Below are 19,848 nucleotides of genomic sequence, written 5' to 3' on the forward strand. Positions count from 1 at the left end.
AGCCTGTGTGTTTCTGCACAATTATATAATGGCAAAGGAGCAAACCAACATTGAACTGGATGAACCAGTTGCACACCCACTGCCTGATTACCAGCATCACCCGCTGCGGTCAACTGCTGAAGTTGGTCACATGCGGGACCAATTTGCTGCCTTTTTTGATTCTGATATTGGATGTGTGTCATGGCAGGACAATGTTGTGTAAATGTCCTGTTGTAATTTTATCTGTACAAGTAATTTTCTTAAATGTGAATAATATGTCTCATTAATAAACTTTATTTTTGTTTGTGTTGACCGTGTCTCCTATGTATTTCCTTTACAAACCAAGGCTGTCCTAAAACTGGCAGTATTTGGTCTGTCTTTAACCCCTTAGCGACCTTTGACGCATACGCTGCGTCATGAAAGTCGGTGCCAAAACGACCTATGACGCAGCGTATGCGTCATGGAATGATCGCGCTCCTGCAGATCGGGTGAAGGGGTTAACTCCTATTTTACCCGATCTGCAGGGAGAGGGGGAGTGGTGCTTCAGCCCAGGGGGGGTGGCTTCACCCCCCCGTGGCTACGATCGCTCTGATTGGCTGTTGAAAGTGAAACTGCCAATCAGAGCGATTTGTAATATTTCACCCCAAAAAACGGTGAAATATTACAATCCAGCCATGGCCGATGCTGCAATATCATCGGCCATGGCTGGAAAACCTAATCTGCCCCCACCCCACCCCACCGATCGCCCCCCCAGTGCTCCGGTGCGCGGTCCGCCCCCCTAATTCGTTCTGTCCGCTCCCCCCGTGCTCCGGTGCCCCCTCCCTGTGCTCCGGTCCCCCCCCCCTGTGCTCCGGTCCCCCCCCCGTGATCCGATCACCCCCCCTTCATACTTACCGGGCCTCCCGATGTCCGTCCGGCTTCTCCATGGGCGCCGCCATCTTCCAATATGGCGGCGCATGCGCACTGCACCCGCAGAGTCTGCCGGCTGGCAGATTCATTTCAGAAGTATTTTGATCACTGCGATATAGCCTATCGCAGTGATCAAAATGAAAAAAAAAGTAAATGACCCCCCTTTATCACCCCCATAGGGACAATAATAAAAATAAATAAAATATTTTTTTTTTTTCTGCTAGGGTTAGGGTTAGAACTAGGGTTAGAATTAGGGTTAGAATTAGGGGTAGGGTTAGGGTTAGGGGTAGGGTTAGGGCATGTGCACACAGTGCGGATTTGGCTGCGAATCCGCAGCGGATTGCCGCGGATCCGCAGCGGATCGGCCGCGGATCCGCAGCGGATCGGCCGCGGATCCGCAGCGGATCCGCCGCGGATCGGCAGCGGATTGGCCGCGGATCCGCAGCGGATTGGCCGCTGCGAATTCGTAGCAGTTTTCCATCAGGTTTACAGTACCATGTACACCTATGGAAAACCAAATCCGCTGTGCCCATGGTGCGGAAAATACCGTGCAGAAACGCTGCGTTGTATTTTCCGCAGCATGTCAATTTTGTGCGGATTCCGCAGCGTTTTACACCTGTTCCTCAATAGGAATCCGCAGGTGAAATCCGCACAAAAAAACACTGGAAATCCGCTGTAAATCCGTAGGTAAAACGCAGTGCCTTTTACCTGCGGATTTATCAAAAATGGTGCGGAAAAATCTCACACGAATCCGCAAAGTGGGCACATAGCCTTAGGGTTAGGGTTGGAATTAGAGTTAGGGTACCGTCTCACAGTGGCACTTTGATCGCTACGACGGTACGATCTGTGACGTTCCGGGGATATCCATACGATATCGCTGTGTCTGACACGCAGCAGCGATCAGGGACCCTGCTGAGAATCGTACGTCGTAGCAGATCGTTTGGAACTTTCTTTCGTCGCTGGATCTCCCGCTGTCATCGCTGAATCGTTGTGTGTGACAGCTATCCAGCGATGCGTTCACTTGTAACCAGGGTAAACATCGGGTTACTAAGCGCAGGGCCGCGCTTAGTAACTCGATGTTTACCGTGGTTACCAGCGTAAAAGTTAAAAAAAAAAAAAAAACGTACATACTCACATTTCGGTGTCCTTCAGGTCCCTTGCCGTCTGCTTCCCGCTCTGACTGTCTGCCGGCCGGAAAGTGAGAGCACAGCACAGCAGTGACGTCACCGCTGCGCTCTGCTCTCACTGTACGGCGGCACTCAGTCAGAGCGGGAAGCAGACGGTAAGGGACCTGAAGGACACCAAAATGTGAGTATGTACGTTTTTTTTTTTTACTTTTACGCTGGTAACCACGGTAAACATCGGGTTACTAAGCGCGGCCCTGCGCTTAGTAACCCGATGTTTACCCTGGTTACCCGGGACCTTGGCATCGTTGGTCGCTGGAGAGTGGTCTGTGTGACAGCTCCCCAGCGACCACACAATGACTTTCCAACGATCACGGCCAGGTCGTATCGCTGGTCGTGATCGTTGGTAAATCGTTATGTGAGACGGTACCCTTAGGGTTGGAATTAGGGCTAGGGTTGGAAATAGGGTTAAGATTAGGCTTGTGGTTAGGGTTAAGGATAGGGTTAGGGTTGTGTTAGGGTTACAGTTGTGGGTAGGGTTGGGATTAGGGTTAGGATTAGGGTTGGATTTAGGGTTACGGGTGTGTTGGGGTTAGGGTTGTGGTTAGGGGTGTGTTGGGCTTAGGGTTGTGATTAGGGTTATGGCTACAGTTGGGATTAGGATTAGGGGTGTGTTGGGGTTAGTGTTGAAGTTAGAATTGAGGGGTTTCCACTGTTTAGGCACATCAGGGGTCTCCAAACGCAACATGGCGCCACCAATGATTCCAGCCAATCTTGCGTTCAAAAAGTCAAATGGTGCGCCCTCCCTTCCAAGCCCCGACGTGTGCCCAAACAGTGGTTTACCCCCACATATGGGATACCAGCGTACTCAGGACAAACTGGGCAACAACTATTGGGGTCCAATTTCTCTTGTTACCCTTGCAAAAATAAAAAAATACTTGCTAAAACATAATTTTGAGGAAAGAACAATTATTTTTTATTTTCACGTCTCTACGTTATAAACTTATGTGAAACACTTGGGGGTTGAAAGTGCTCACCACACATCTAGATAAGATCCTTTTGGGGTCTAGTTTCCAAAATGGGGTCACTTGTGAGGTGTTTCTACTGTTTAGGCACATCAGGGGCTCTGCAAATGCAACGTGACGCCCGCAGACCATTCCATCAAAGTCTGCATTTCAAATGTCACTACTTCCCTTCCGAGCCCTGACGTGCGCCCAAACAGTGGTTTACCCCCACATATGGGGTACCAGCGTACTCACAACAAACTGGGCAACAAATATTGGGGTCCAATTTCTCCTGTTACCCTTGTGAAAATAAACAATTGCTTGCTAAAACATCTTTTTTGAGGAAAGAAAAATGATTTTTTATTTTCACGGCTCTGCGTTGTAAACTTCTGTGAAGCACTTGGGGGTTGAACGTGCTCACCACACATCTAGATAAGTTCCTTGGGGGGTCTAGTTTCCAAAATGGGGTCACTTGTGGGGGGTTTCTACTGTTTAGGCACATCAGGGGCTCTGCAAACATAACATGATTCCCGCAGACCATTCCATCAAAGTCTGCATTCCAAATCGTCACTACTTCCCTTCCGAGCCCCGCCATGTGCCCAAACAGTGGTTTACCCCCACATATGGGGTATCAGCGTACTCAGGAGAAACTGGACAACAACTTTTGGGGTCAAATTTCTCCTGTTACCCTTGGGAAAATAAAAAATTGTGGGTTAAAAAATCATTTTTGAGGAAAGAAAAATAATTTTATATTTTCATGGCTCTGCGTTATAAACTTCTGTGAAGCACTTGAGGGTTCAAAGTGCTCACCACACATCTAGATTAGTTCCTTGGGAGGTCTAGTTTCCAAAATGGGGTCACTTGTGTGGGAGCTCCAATGTTTAGGCACACAGGGGCTCTCCAAACGCGACATGGTGTCCGCTAATGATTGGAGCTAATTTTCCATTCAAAAAGCCAAATGGCGTGCCTTCCCTTCCGAGCCCTGCCGTGCGCCCAAACAGTGGTTTACCCCCACATATAGGGTATCATCGTACTCAGGACAAACTGGACAACAACATTTGGGGTCCAATTTCTCCTATTATCCTTGGGAAAATAAAAAACTCCGGGCTAAAAATCATTTTTGAGGAAAGAAAAATATTTTTTTATTTTCATGGCTCTGCGTTATAAACTTCTGTGAAGCACCTGGGGGTTTTAAGTGCTCACTATACATCTAGATTAGTTCCTTGGGGGGTCTAGTTTCCAAAATGGGGTCACTTGTAGGGGAGCTCTAATGTTTAGGCACACAGGGGCTCTCCGAACGCAACATGGTGTCCAATAATGATTGGAGCTAATTTTCCATTGAAAAAGTCAAATGGCGCGCCTTCCCTTCCAAGCCTTGCCGTGCGCCCAAACAGTGGTTTACCCCCACATATGAGGTATCGGCGTACTCAAGAGAAATTGCCCAACAAATTTTAGGATCCATTTTATCCTGTTGCCCATGTGAAAATGAAAAAATTGAGGCTAAAAAAATTTTTTTCTGAAAAAAAAGTACTTTTTCATTTTTTACGGATCAATTTGTGAAGCACCTGAGAGTTTAAAGTGCTCACTATGCATCTAGATAAGTTCCTTGGGGGGTCTAGTTTCCAAAATGGGGTCACATGTGGGGGAGCTTCAATGTTTAGGCACACAGGGTCTCTCCAAACGCGACATGGTGTCCGCTAACGATGGAGATAATTTATCATTCAAAAAGTCAAATGGCGCGCCTTCCCTTCCGAGCCTTGCCGTGCACCCAAACAGTGGTTTACCCCCACATATGAGGTATCGGCGTACTCAGGAGAAATTGCCCAACAAATTTTAGGATCCATTTTATCCTGTTGCCCATGTGAAAATGAAAAAATTGAGGCTAAAAAATTTTTTTGTGAAAAAAAAAAAGTACTTTCATTTTTACGGATCAATTTGTGAAGCACCTGGGGGATTAAAGTGCTCACTATGCATCTAGATAAGTTCCTTGGGGCGTCTAGTTTCCAAAATGGGGTCACTTGTGGGGGAGCTCCAATGTTTAGGCACACGGGGGCTCTCCAAACGCGACATGGTGTCCGCTAAAGATTGGAGCCAATTTTTCATTGAAAAAGTCAAATGGCGCTCCTTTGCTTCCGAGCCCTGCCGTGCCCACAAACAGTGGTTTACCCCCACATATGAGGTATCAACGTACTCAGGACAAATTGGACAACAACTTTTGTGGTCCAGTTTCTCCTTTTACCCTTGGGAAAATAAAAAAATTGTTGCTAAAAGATCATTTTTGTGACTAAAAAGTTAAATGTTCACTTTTTCCTTCCATGTTGCTTCTGCTGTTGTGAAACACCTGAAGGGTTAATAAACTTCTTGAATGTGGTTTTGAGCACCTTGAGGGGTGCAGTTTTTAGAATGGTGTCACTTTTGGGTATTTTCAGCCATATAGAACCCTCAAACTGACTTCAAATGTGAGGTGGTCCCTAAAAAAAATGGTTTTGTAAATTTTGTTGTAAAAATGAGAAATCACTGGTCAAATTTTAACCCTTATAACTTCCTAGCAAAAAAAAAATTTCTTTCCAAAATTGTGCTGATGTAAAGTAGACATGTGGGAAATGTTATTTATTAACTATTTTGTGTCACATAACTCTCTGGTTTAACAGAATAAAAATTCAAAATGTGAAAATTGCGAAATTTTCAAAATTTTCGCCAAATTTCCGTTTTTTTCACAAATAAACTCAGAAATTATCGACCTAAATTTACCACTAACATGAAGCCCAATATGTCACGAAAAAACAATCTCAGAACCGCAAGGATCCGTTGAAGCGTTCCTGAGTTATTACCTCATAAAGGGACACTGGTCAGAATTGCAAAAAACGGCAAGGTCATTAAGGCCAAAATAGGCTGGGTCATGAAGGGGTTAATATCAGTATATGTAATCCAAAACCAGGAGTGGGTGATAAAGGCAGAGGTGCTAATTATTATGTTAATATCATAATTTACTTATAATTTGTTCACTCCTTGTTTTGACTTACAAATATTGATATAAAACAATGACCACATACAGCTAGTGTGACGGCAGCCATGTTGCTTTAGTGGTAAGCTTATTGACGTCATTGCACCCTGATTCTGTTCTGCAGTATCCATTGGACACAGACTGAAGAGACAATGACTGTCACACTAAAGAGATCTATCGTCATCAAGTCAGGTGTCAGAAATAATGAATTCATGATGCACATATAACAGCCTCATGAATTCACTATTTCTGACACCTGTGCAGGTGAGCATAGATATGCCATGTATGACCACCATCGTCCCTTCACTTTGTGTGGAATAGATTCCGTACACAGAAGAGAAAATGGAGGTTATACAAGGCAGTTCTCCACTCACCAGGTCCGGTATCCTAACTAATCATTTTTTTGACACCTGACCTGTTGCGTATAGCTCTGCATTGTATTTCCGCCATTTTCTCTTGAGACTGCTACACTAGTCACTGACTAAGCAGAAGGAAGAGATTTTGGAGATAATACATTAATTAATTTTTTGGCCCACCTCATATCTCTATACTAAAGACACACAAAGCTGCAGTCTTTTATTTGCTAACTACTGGAGATATGATGTGGCCAAAAAATAAAGTGCGTGGTGAAGTTTATTTGGCACACAGTGTGTGTTCCCGGCGGCGAAAGACACAGTAAACCAAACATAATTGTGCCAAAAAAAATTGTTTTTATTTTTAAACAACAAAAATATTTATTTAACTGCGCCGGCTTGGGGTAGAGTGATGTAAACGGGGGGTGTGAAGCACTGAGGCCTGGCTAACCGTGGACGATGCAGAGGTGGCAGGAGAAGGGGCAATGAAACTAGTGGGGTCTGGTAGTTCAGGGATGGGTCTTGACACACGAGAGGCTTGGGATGCACTGGAAGGGTGAGACAAACCTGACATTACAGACACACTGGGAGGTGAAGGGGGAGGAATACTTAGAGTCCGCTGTTTTTTTTTTTTATTGCCGGGTTCTGGGAAGCCTCGGTGGGCTCATATCGCATGGCATGGTCGTGGTGGGTGACCTGTCAGGGACCGGCTGCACTGTGTCACAGTCCATAGTGCTTGTAGAGCGTGCAGCCATGCCAGAGTCCATAGTGCTCATAGAACATGCAGCCATGCCAGAGTCTATAGTGCTTGTAGAGCGTGCAGCCATGCCAGAGTCCATAGTGCTCATAGAGCGTGCAGCCATACCAGAGTCCATAGTGCTCGTAGAGCGGAAGGGCATGCCAGGGTCCTGCTGCATCGTGGTGGTGGCAGTACGGAAGGCCATGCCAGGGTCTTGCTGCATCGTGGTGGTGGCGGTACGGAAGGCCATGCCAGGGTCCTGCTGCATTGTGGTGGTGGCAGTACGAAAGGCCATGCCACGGTCCTGCTGCATCGTGGCGGTGGCGGTACAGAAGGCCATGCCAGGGTCCTGCTGCATCGTAGTGGTGGCGGTACGGAAGGCCATGCCAGGGTCCTGCTGTATCATGGTGGTGGCGGTACGGAAGGCCATGCCAGGGTCCTGCTGCATCGTGGTGTCAGTGGAGGAGGTCCAAGCAGGAGCAGCGGTTGTCATGGTGGTGGCGGTGGGCTGTCCAACAGCACTCGGCATGGTGGTGGTGCTGTACTGGTGTCCGGCACTGCTAGGAATAGAGGTGGCCATGCAGTGGTATGCAGCAGAGGTCGGCATTGAGGATAATCGTGACAGTGAAGGCACAGGTGGATATGCCGCCACTGTCTACTGAAAATACCGACTCTGCTGCATAGCCTGCACGTAAGTAGCATTGCAGGCCTGCATGACACTCAGCTGGAGATCAGGAGTAAGGTGTTCCGACATGCCCTGCTCAATTTGGTTAAAAAAATGATGTGCTGGCCTCTGGAGGTCGGCTTTTACTTGGTCAAGGCTTTTGGTGACCTCCTGGATACGTGTATTCATGTGGCTAAGTGAAATATCCATTTGGTCACCCAAAGCCTTGAGTCCTTCGTGAAAAACCGAGCTCAAGTGCAAAAATTTGGGCATGAGGAACCTGTCCAATGCCCTCTGCTACTGCCGGGAGGAGCCCAAAAAAAAGAAGCAGTGGCAGAGGACTGGGAAAGGGGAACACCTGATGGACCAGCTTCCTGGTCTCCAGTTAGTGTGGCAGGCCCACTTGCTGCAGCACTGCTGGATGGCTGGGATGGGTCCGAGGCTGTCTGATGAAGGACCGCTCCAGAACCTGGGCCAACAGTAGTGCTCCATGTGCTGTGAAAAAAGAAAAAAGAAAATTAATACTAAGAATTAACCAGACGCAAAATCCTGTGAAAAAGAAATATACAGATTATGGCAATACAATACAACCAAATGCAAGGGGAAAATACTTACGTTCTCTGGGCAAGGACCAGTCTTAAAAATGCCAGAACGCGATGGTATTTGTATTTTCTGATCCTTGCTCCTGAACCACTGGGAACACGGCTCTCTTGACGCAGGTCCTTGTTGAAGCGGTCTTTCATCGAACGCCAACGTGTTTTCACTTTGGCCACTGTTAAAAAAAAGGTCAGAAAAAGGACTTTTGGCCATGCTCACACAACTGTGTGTGATGAGAGAAACTCCTGAGACTTTCTTTCATCACACACAGTTGTGTGAGCACGGCCAAGGTCTCTGCTGCTTCACACTGCATTGCAATACTTACCAAATGCACTTCGGACCCAATTCTGGGCATTGTCCCAGCCATCCCACATCGCTATGGCCACCTCATTCCGTAGGCGCCGGATCGTCACGTTGTTTGAGTGCAGTAAATCCCGGGTGTCCCACAACGGAACTCGCTCATGGACCAGGGAGATGAGGATATCGTTGTCTATGAGGTCCTCATCCCGTTCTGGAACCTAAAACATAAATGAAGACATTAAATGTTGCATACATTAACATAAGGAAAAGAAAGAAAACAGAGGCTGAGAAATGGCATGAATAAGGAAAGTCAAGATAAAAAAGGAGTCCAGAAGAAAAATGTAAAGAAAGAGGAAAGTAAAGAAAGGAAGATTCAAGAATAGTAAAGTGAGGTTACAGTAAACAGTCAGCCTTGTATACATACACGCTGCCGCCTTGCCACCCGACCGTGTCTCTGCTGCTCATTCCCAGTCTCAGCCGCAGTAGAAGAAGAGCTCTAAAAAAATTAAAAACCAAAATTGTCATATGTGTAGATGTGACAGTGAATACTTACCAATCTGAGGAGGCAAGTACTCACCTCACTGACATCTTCTACTTCAGAAGGCCCAGGACGTTGCTCCTCATCAGAAGAAGAAGACATTCTGATGCATGCATGCAGAAAGAAAGAAATGGCAGAAATTAGGACATGTAGAGACAGAAAATAGAAAATAAAGGCATTGGATAGGATATACTCACATTGTTCAGTGTCCTGTTTTCCTCCAAGGATGTAGCCTGCATCTTGTCTGCTTCTGTGTCTGCTGAGTAGTGACCTGCAAATGTTCACTCCCTCCCTTTATCACCTTGTATGTGGGGGGTGGCTTATCAGTGTCTAGACATGTTTTTCTCTTGTGGAACGCACGCGTTCATGAATGTAAGCAAATGCATGTGCTTGTAAACGCATGCGTTCATATAGACAGCAATGCGTTTTTTTGGCGCATTCCTTGCGCAATCGACTGCATACGTCTCCAGGCGGTGAATTGACGCTTCTAAAAATTACTACATGTTGCATTTCCGTGAAAAGCCACAGACGACGAAATGACGCATGCGGCGTTAAACGCGGTAAAACGCGAACGATCACAAATTCATGCATCCCTAATGTTAAAGATAGGAATACAGAATGCATGGGGATATTTGCGGAAGAAACACTGCGGACACAACCGCAAATGTGAAACCGGCCTAAAGGAAAATTTTTGTGAAGGAAAAGTAAATGTTTATTTTTTTCTTCCACATTGCAAAAATTCCTGTGAAGCACCTGAAGGGTTAATAAACTTCTTGAATGTGGTTTTGAGTACCTTGAGGTATGCAGTTTTTAGAATGGTGTCATTTTGGGGCATTTTCTGTCATATAGGCCCCTCAAAGTCACTTAAAAAAAGTCCCTAAAAAATGGTTTTACAATTTTGTTGTAAACATTAGAAATCACTGGTCAGTTTTAACCCTTATAACTTCCTAACAAAAAAAAATTGTTTCCAAAATTGTTCTGATGTAAATTAGACATGTGGGAAATGTTTTTTATTAACTATTTTGTGTGATATGACTCTCTGATTTAGGCCGCAGTCACACTAGACCGCAATACGGACAAGTGCTATGCGATAAAAAATCGCATAGCACTCGGACCAATGTTAATCTATGGGGCAGCTCCCATCATCTGTTGCTTTCTCAGCCATATTATACGTGCATACGAAATCGCAACATGCTGCGATTGTCACCATATTATGCCTGAAATATGCCAATGCAAGTCTATGGGTGCGAGAAAAACTCGCACACCACACGGACCATCAGTGTTACTTGCGAGAAATACACAGTGCTATGTACAGTAAAATCAGACTGACAGCTTACATAAGAATAGATAAAATAAATGTCTACACATAGTATAGGTATATATATATATATATATATATATATATATATATATATATATATATATATATATCATTGACACATACAGTATATATATGCTTACTGTAAGTGATATCTGTAATTTGTATGTAACCCCTTCTCATGTAAAGCACCATGGAATCAATGGTGCTATATAAATAAATAATAATAATATATATCTTTATATTTCATAGAGAGTTAGAGAGCAGAATAGCCGATAATTCAGTTGTCGACTTTTGCTAAATCATACCGAACCCGACAGGATATGAGACATGTTTTGCATACAGTAAACCACTGCATATCTATAATATAACGCTGGGAGCGTCACTCTGTCCGAAGCCTCTATAGACTGTGCAAGCGCACGCGCCGGCGCAGTCTAGACCCCACAGAGCGACGCTCCCATGAGATCGCGGTATGCGTAAACACTGAACGCACACCGCGATCTCCAACGGAGAAGCAGGGACCGCCAGGAGGGTAAGTATGATATATTTACCTGTCCCGTTCCTCCGTTGCGCGCTGCTCCTCCGACCTCCGGTCCACATCCTCTGCCTGTGACGTTCACAGTTCAGAGGGCGCGATGACGCGCTTAATGCGTGCCGCCCTCTGACTGAACAGTCACAGCCAGAGGACCCGGAAGACAGACCGGCACGCAGCGCTGGATCAGGCCCAGGTAACTATAGCAAGTGCCGAGGGCCTGAGCCGCCGCACCCAGCACAGCCTGAGCCACCGCACCCAGCACAGCCACGCACAGCCGCCGCACCCAGCACCGCCACGCACAGCCTGAGCCACCGCACCCAGCACAGCCTGAGCCACCGCACCCAGCACAGCCTGAGCCACCGCACCCAGCACAGCCACGCACAGCCGCCGCACCCAGCACAGCCACGCACAGCCGCCGCACCCAGCACAGCCGCCGCACCCAGCACAGCCACGCACAGCCGCCGCACCCAGCACAGCCTGAGCCACCGCACCCAGCACAGCCACGCACAGCCGCCGCACCCAGCACAGTCACTGCACCCAGCACAGCCGCCTGCACTCAGCACAGCCACGCACAGCCGCCGCACCCAGCACAGCCGCCGCACCCAGCACAGCCACGCACAGCCGCCACACCCAGCACAGCCACGCACAGCCACTGCACCCAGCAAAGCCACCCACAGCGACGCACAGCCGCCTGCACTCAGCACCGCCACGCACAGCCGCCCACACCCAGCACAGCCGCCCACAGCCACGCACAGCCGCCTGCACTCAGCACCGCCACGCACAGCCGCCCGCACTCAGCACCGCCACGCACATCCGCCCACGCACAGCACAGCCACATACAGCCGCCGCACCCAGCATAGCCACACACAGCCACCGCATCGAGCACAGCCGCCGCACCCAGCACAGCCGCCCACATCGAGCACAGCCACGCACAGCCGCCCGCACCCAGCACAGCCACGCACAGCCGCCCGCACTCAGCACAGCCACGCACAGCCGCCCGCACTCAGCACCGCCACGCACAGCTGCCCGCACTCAGCACCGCCACGCACATCCGCCCACGCACAGCACAGTCACATACAGCCGCCGCACCCAGCATAGCCACACACAGCCACCGCATCGAGCACAGCCGCCGCACCCAGCACAGCCGCCCACATCGAGCACAGCCACGCACAGCCGCCCGCACCCAGCACAGCCACGCACAGCCGCCCGCACTCAGCACAGCCACGCACAGCCGCCTGCACTCAGCACAGCCACGCACAGCCGCCGCACCCAGCACAGCCGCCGCACCCAGCACAGCCACGCACAGCCGCCGCACCCAGCACAGCCACGCACAGCCACTGCACCCAGCACAGCCACCCACAGCGACGCACAGCCGCCTGCACTCAGCACCGCCACGCACAGCCGCCCACACCCAGCACAGCCGCCCACAGCCACGCACAGCTGCCTGCAATCAGCACCGCCACGCACAGCCGCCCGCACTCAGCACCGCCACGCACATCCGCCCACGCACAGCACAGCCACATACAGCCGCCACACCCAGCATAGCCACACACAGCCACCGCATCGAGCACAGCCGCCGCACCCAGCACAGCCGCCCACATCGAGCACAGCCACGCACAGCCGCCCGCACCCAGCACAGCCACGCACAGCCGCCCGCACTCAGCACAGCCACGCACAGCCGCCCGCACTCAGCACCGCCACGCACAGCCGCCCACGCACAGCACAGCCACATACAGTCGCCCGCACTTAGCACAGCCGCCCGCACTGATGGGGGCGCAGGATGGAGCAGCACTTGATAGGGTGGAGCAGCACATGAAAGGATGGGGGCGCAGGATGGAGCAGCACATGACAGGATGGGGCGCAGGATGGAGCACAGCCGCCGCACCCAGCACAGCCGCCGCACCCAGCACAGCCACCGCACCCAGCACAGCCACCGCACCCAGCACAGCCACCGCACCCAGCACAGCCACCGCACAGCCGCCGCACCCAGCACAGCCACCGCACCTAGCACAGCCGCCCGCAGCCACGCACAGCCGCCTGCACTCAGTACCGCCACGCACAGCCGCCCACAACTACGCACAGCCGCCCGCACTCAGCACCGCCACGCACAGCCGCCCGCACTCAGCACCGCCACGCACAGCCGCCCACGCACAGCACAGTCACATACAGTCGCCCGCACTTAGCACAGCCGCCCGCACTGATGGCCACCGCACCTAGCACAGCCGCCCGCAGCCACGTACAGCCGCCTGCACTCAGTACCGCCACGCACAGCCGCCCACACCCAGCACAGCCGCTGCACCCAGCACAGCCGCCGCACACAGCACAGCCACGCACAGCCACTGCACCCAGCACAGCCACGCACAGCCGCCTGCACTCAGCACCGCCACGCACAGCCGCCCACACCCAGCACAGCCGCCCACAGCCACGCACAGCTGCCTGCACTCAGCACCGCCACGCACAGCCGCCCGCACTCAGCACCGCCATGCACAGCCGCCCACGCACAGCACAGCCACATACAGCTGCCGCACGCAGCATAGCCACACACAGCCACCGCATCCAGCACAGCCGCCGCACCCAGCACAGCCGCCGAACCCAGCACAGCCGCCCACATCGAGCACAGCCACGCACAGCCGCCCGCACCCAGCACAGCCATGCACAGCCGCCCGCACTCAGCACAGCCACGCACAGCCACCCGCACTCAGCACCGCCACGCACAGCCGCCCGCACTCAGCACCCCCACGCACAGCCTCCCACGCACATTACAGCCACATACAGTCGCCCGCACTTAGCACAGCCGCCCGCACTGATGGGGGCGCAGGATGGAGCAGCACATGATAGGGTGGAGCAGCACATGACAGCATGGGGGCGCAGGATGGAGCAGCACATGACAGGATGGGGGCGCAGGATGGCGCACAGCCGCCGCACCCAGCACAGCCACCGCACCCAGCACAGCCACCGCACCCAGCACAGCCACCGCACCCAGCACAGCCACCGCACCGCTGCCGCACCCAGCACAGCCACCACACCTAGCACAGCCGCCCGCAGCCACGCACAGCCGCCTGCACTCAGTACCGCCACGCACAGCCGCCCGCACCCAGCACGCCACGCACAGCCGCCCGCACCCAGCACCGCCATGCACAGCGCCCGAACCCAGCACAGCCACGCCCAGCCGCCTGAACCCAGCACAGCCACGCGCAGCCGCCCGCACCCAGCACAGCCACATACAGCCGCCCGCACTCAGCACAGCCGCCCGCACTGATGGGGGCACAGGATGGAGCAGCACATGATAGGATGGGGGTGCAGGATGGGAGCACATGACAGGATGGGGATGCAGGATGGAGCAGCACATGACAGGGTGGGGGCGCAGGATGGAGCAGCACATGACAGGATGGGAGAGCAAGATGGGAGCAGCACATACCAGGATGGAGACCATATACCAATATAAATGCTCGCCACCCGGGCGTAGAACGGGTTCAATAGCTAGTCCATTATATTTTTATTTATCCCTCCCTAATAGTGCTAGTAGTATATGTGTGTAAAATTTTGGAGCTGTAGGTGTTAAATTAAAAGATTATTTCACGGAAAAAACTGCCGTGGGCTCCCGTGCAATTTTCTTCACCAGAGAGGGAAAGCCAGTGACAGAGGGTAGATATTAATAGCCCAGAGAGGAACCATGATGATTTCACTGCACTCAAACAAGCAACACTGGCATTCAAATCAGCTCTCACCTCTGCAAAACAGGCCTACTTCACAGCCCTTGTATCTTCCTTATCCCGCAACCCCAAACAGTTGTTCAACACTTTTAACTCCCTCCTCCGCCCACCACTGCCGCCTCCGAGTTCCATAATCATTGCCTAGGACTTTGCCACGCACTTCAAAAATAAGATAGACCAAACAAGGCAAGTCTTTGTTGTCCAACCACCACAACCCCTTTCTGTGAGAGACCAATGCCCAAACCCCATAACTTCACTCTCCAAAATCTCTGAAGAGGAGCTTGCTCATCTTCTCTCCAAATCACACCTCACCACTTGTGCACTTGACCCCATCCCATCCCACCTCCTCCCCAACCTCACCACCACACTAATCCCATCCCTAACCCATCTCTTCAACCTTTCACTAACTTCTGGTACCTTCCCCTCTGCCTTCAAACATGCCACAATCACACCTATCCTCAAAAAGCCATCCCTTGACCCAAGCGCTATGTCCAGCTATCGCACCATATCATTGCTCCCATTTGCATCCAAACTCCTTGAGCAGCACGTCCATGCTGAACTTTCCTCTCACTTTGCATCTAACTCTCTCTTCGACAACCTACAATCTGGCTTCCGTCCCCACCATTCCACTGAGACTGCCCTAACCAAAATTACTAACGACTTATTTACAGCCAAAGCTAACAGACAATTCTCTATACTCCTACTCCTAGACCTGTCCTCTGCCTTCGACACAGTTGACCACTGCCTCCTACTACAGATCCTCTCTTCCTTTGGGGTCAAAGACATTGCCCTATCTTGGATCTCCTCATACCTTGCCAACCGCACATTTAGCGTTTCCTACTCCCATACTACCTCTTCATCTCGCCCCCTCTCTGTTGGTGTCCCTCAAGGCTCTGTCCTAGGACCCTTACTCTTCTCAATCTATACACTCGGCCTGGGACAACTCATAAGGTCCTATGGCTTCCAGTACCATCTATATGCTGATGACACTCAGATCTACCTCTCTGGTCCAGATGTCACCTCTCTGATCTCCAGAATCCCAGGGTGTCTATCAGCCATATCCTCCTTCTTCTCCTCTCGCTTCCTCAAGCTCAATGTGGACAAATCTGAACTAATTATCTTTCCTCCATCTCGTATATCTTCCCTACCTGATCTATCTATCAAAATAAATGAAATCACACTTTCCCCTGTGCCCAAAATCCGCTGCCTCGGAGTAACCCTTGACTCTGCACTGTCCTTCAAACCGCACATCCAAGCTCTCGCCACCTCCTGTCGCCTCCAGCTCAAAAATATTTCCAGAATCCGTCCTTTCCTCAACCCACACTCTACCAAAATGCTCGTGCATGCCCTAATCATCTCCCGCCTCGACTACTGCAACATACTCCTCTGTGGCCTACCTTCTAACACTCTCGCACCCCTCCAGTCCATCCTTAACTCTGCTGCCCGACTAATTAATCTCTCTCCTCGCTACACTCCTGCTTCCCCTCTTTGCAAATCCCTTCACTGGCTCCCAATTTCTCAGCGTATCCAGTTTAAACTACTAACACTGACCTACAAAGCCATCCATAATCTTTCTCCTCCGTATATTTCCACACTAATCTCTCAATATCTTCCCTCACGTAATCTCCGGTCCTCCCAAGACCTCCTTCTCTCCTCCACACTTATTCGCTCCTCATCCAATCGCCTCCAAGACTTCTCCCGAATATCCCCCATCCTCTGGAATTCAGTGCCCCAACACATCCGGTTATCCACTACTTTTGGATCCTTCAAAAGAAACCTGAAAACCCATCTCTTCAAAGAAGCTTACAGCCTGTAAAGACCACACAGCCACCTCAACACCATTGGAGCTACTGCAACCCTCGACCTACTGTCTCCTTCCCCATAATCCTGTAGAATGTAAGCCCGCAAGGGCAGGGTCCTCGCCCCTCTGTACCAGTCAGTCATTGTTAGTTTTGTTTACTGTAAGTGATATTTGTATTTTGATGTAACCCCTTCTCATGTACAGCACCATGGAATTAATGGTGCTATATAAATAAATAATAATAATAAACCATGGTTATTGGCCCCCCTGGCTAAAAATATCTGCCCCAGCCACCCCAGAAAAGGTGCATCTGTAAGATGCGCCTATTCCGGCACTTAGCCTCTCTCTTCCCACTGCCCTGTAGCATTGGCATTTGGGGTAATAAGAGGTTAATGTCAACTTGCTATTGTAAGGTGACATTAAGCCTGGTTAATAATGGAGAGGTGTCAATAAGACACCTATCCATTTTTTAATCCAATAGTCAATAGGTTAAAAATACACACACACATTAAGAATAAAGTATTTTAATGAAATAAATAAACACACAGGTTTTACATCTTTATTGCACTCTCAATCCAAGCGAAGCCCTCGTTCTCCTGTAAAAAATTCCAAAATAAAAAAGCAACAATATCCCATACCTGTCCGCCGTACAGTCAAATTACATGCAGTAATCCATATCTGGGGGCATCTACATTTGACAACCAGGAGCGCTGCTAATGCGGCCGCTCCCGGCTTTAAATGACTAGTGAATGAATGAAATGCAGCTTTGGTGACTATATATATATATATATATATATATATATATATATATATATATATATATATATACACTCACCGGCCACTTTATTAGGTACACCTGTCCAACTTCTTGATAACACTTAATTTTTAATCAGCCAATCACATGGCGGCAACTCAGTGCATTTAGGCATGTAGACATGGTCAAGACAATCTCCTGCAGTTCAAACCGAGCATCAGTATGGGGAAGAAAGGTGATTTGAGTGCCTTTGAACGTGGCATGGTTGTTGGTGCCAGAAGGGCTGGTCTGAGTATTTCAGAAACTGCTGATCTACTGGGATTTTCACACACAACCATCTCTAGGGTTTACAGAGAATGGTCCGAAAAAGAAAAAAAATCCAGTGAGCGGCAGTTCTGTGGGCGGAAATGCCTTGTTGATGCCAGAGGTCAGAGGAGAATGGGCAGACTGGTTCGAGCTGATAGAAAGGCAACAGTGGCTCAAATCGCCACCCGTTACAACCAAGGTAGGCCTAAGAGCATCTCTGAATGCACAGTGCGTCGAACTTTGAGGCAGATGGGCTACAGCAGCAGAAGACCACACCGGGTACCACTCCTTTCAGCTAAGAACAGGAAACTGAGGCTACAATTTGTACAAGCTCATCGAAATTGGACAGTAGAAGATTGGAAAAACGTTGCTTGGTCTGATGAGTCTCGATTTCTGCTGCGACATTCGGATGGTAGGGTCAGAATTTGGCGTAAACAACATGAAAGCATGGATCCATCCTGCCTTGTATGGAGCATCTTTGGGATGTGCAGCCGACAAATCCGCGGCAACTGTGTGATGCCATCATGTCAATATGGACCAAAATCTCTGAGGAATGCTTCCAGCACCTTGTTGAATCTATGCCACGAAGAATTGAGGCAGTTCTGAAGGCAAAAGGGGGTCCAACCCGTTACTAGCATGGTGTACCTAATAAAGTGGCCGGTGAGTGTATATATATATATATATATATCTATATATACAAAGTAGAAAAAAGCTATTAAGCCACAGAGTGTCTATAATTAAGAAAAGTATACATTATATGGCTGATGGGAGATATTGACATATCGCAGGCTTACCGTTGTACAAATAAACTGCACAGGTGTATATGTAAGCTGGGCGCATAAGGAGGCATTAGCCACATCTAAGATGGCGCCATAATGCTTATCGCCGTGCAAATGAGTTATACAGGCGTACATATAAGCTGGGTGTACAAGGAGGTATTTTGCCACATCTAAGATGGCGCTGGGACATCGATGGAAGAAAAGGAAGGTGTATCCATGTCCTGATTGGCTGACAGTTTATGACAGGGTAGAATGATTCCCAGACATGCGCAATAGATGTGATAGAACGCCGATAATGGCAGACACAGAGTCCTCCATGTGGTTCGACCTGCATGCGGCAGGGTAAGAGATATAAGTTATGATAAATATAAACAACACGTGGTATATGTTTATTAAGAAAGGGATTATAAGAACAAGTTATAAATGAGAGAAATAAGTGTGAGGATATATGATCTTATTGGCACCTTGGCACATAGCACTTTAATGTATAGGGATTGCACTAAGGTTCTTTTGTATATGTTATGAGAAAGTATGTATTTATTAATGGCTACTATAATATGTAAATGATTGTAGATTATACCTATAAAAGCACAATTGTTAGCAACACCCACTGCTTGAGAAAGGCTCAATGTGAGCCGAAACGTCGCACAGAGATGTGGGTTGATTAAACTACACACTTTTTTCACCCTGAAAAGGACTTGGAGTGCTGCCTTCTTTTTTCTACTTTGTATACATGTTGGGTAGATGAGTGGACCATTCTATCCAGGAGGCCAGGCACCCACCGGTGAGCATTGTGCTGTTCCATTTTTTCTTTATTTATATATCTATATATAGATATATACAGTACAGACCAAAAGTTTGGACACACCTTCTCATTTAAAGATGTTTCTGTATTTTCATGACTATGAAAATTGCAAATTCACACTGAAGGCATCAAAACTATGAATTAACACACATGGAATTATATACTTAACAAAAAAGTGTGAAACAACTGAAAATAAGTCTTATATTCTAGGTTCTTCAAAGTAGCCACCTTTTGCTTTGATGACTGCTTTGCACACTCTTGGCATTCTCTTGATGAGCTTCAAGAGGTAGTCACCGGCTCTCGCATCGGATGCAATACGCTAGTGTGACCCCAGCCTAAAATGATAAATGCATACATCTTTTGTCATTGACAAATGCTTCTGCAGCGCATCTTAATTATACCTGTTGAGTAATGCTATTTTACCCCTTCAAGACTCTGCCCTTTTTCATTTTTGCATTTCTGTTTTTGCTCCCCTTCTTCCCAGAGCAATCCCTTTTTTATTTTTCCATCAATATGGCCATGTGAGGGCTTTTTTTTGTGGGATAAGTTGTATTTTTGAACAACACCATAGGTTTTACCATATCTTGTACTCAAAAATGGGAATCAAATTTCAAGTGTGGTGAAAT

The sequence above is a fragment of the Ranitomeya variabilis genome, chromosome 2 (genome assembly GCF_051348905.1).
Source record: "Ranitomeya variabilis isolate aRanVar5 chromosome 2, aRanVar5.hap1, whole genome shotgun sequence".
NCBI lineage: Eukaryota > Metazoa > Chordata > Amphibia > Anura > Dendrobatidae > Ranitomeya > Ranitomeya variabilis.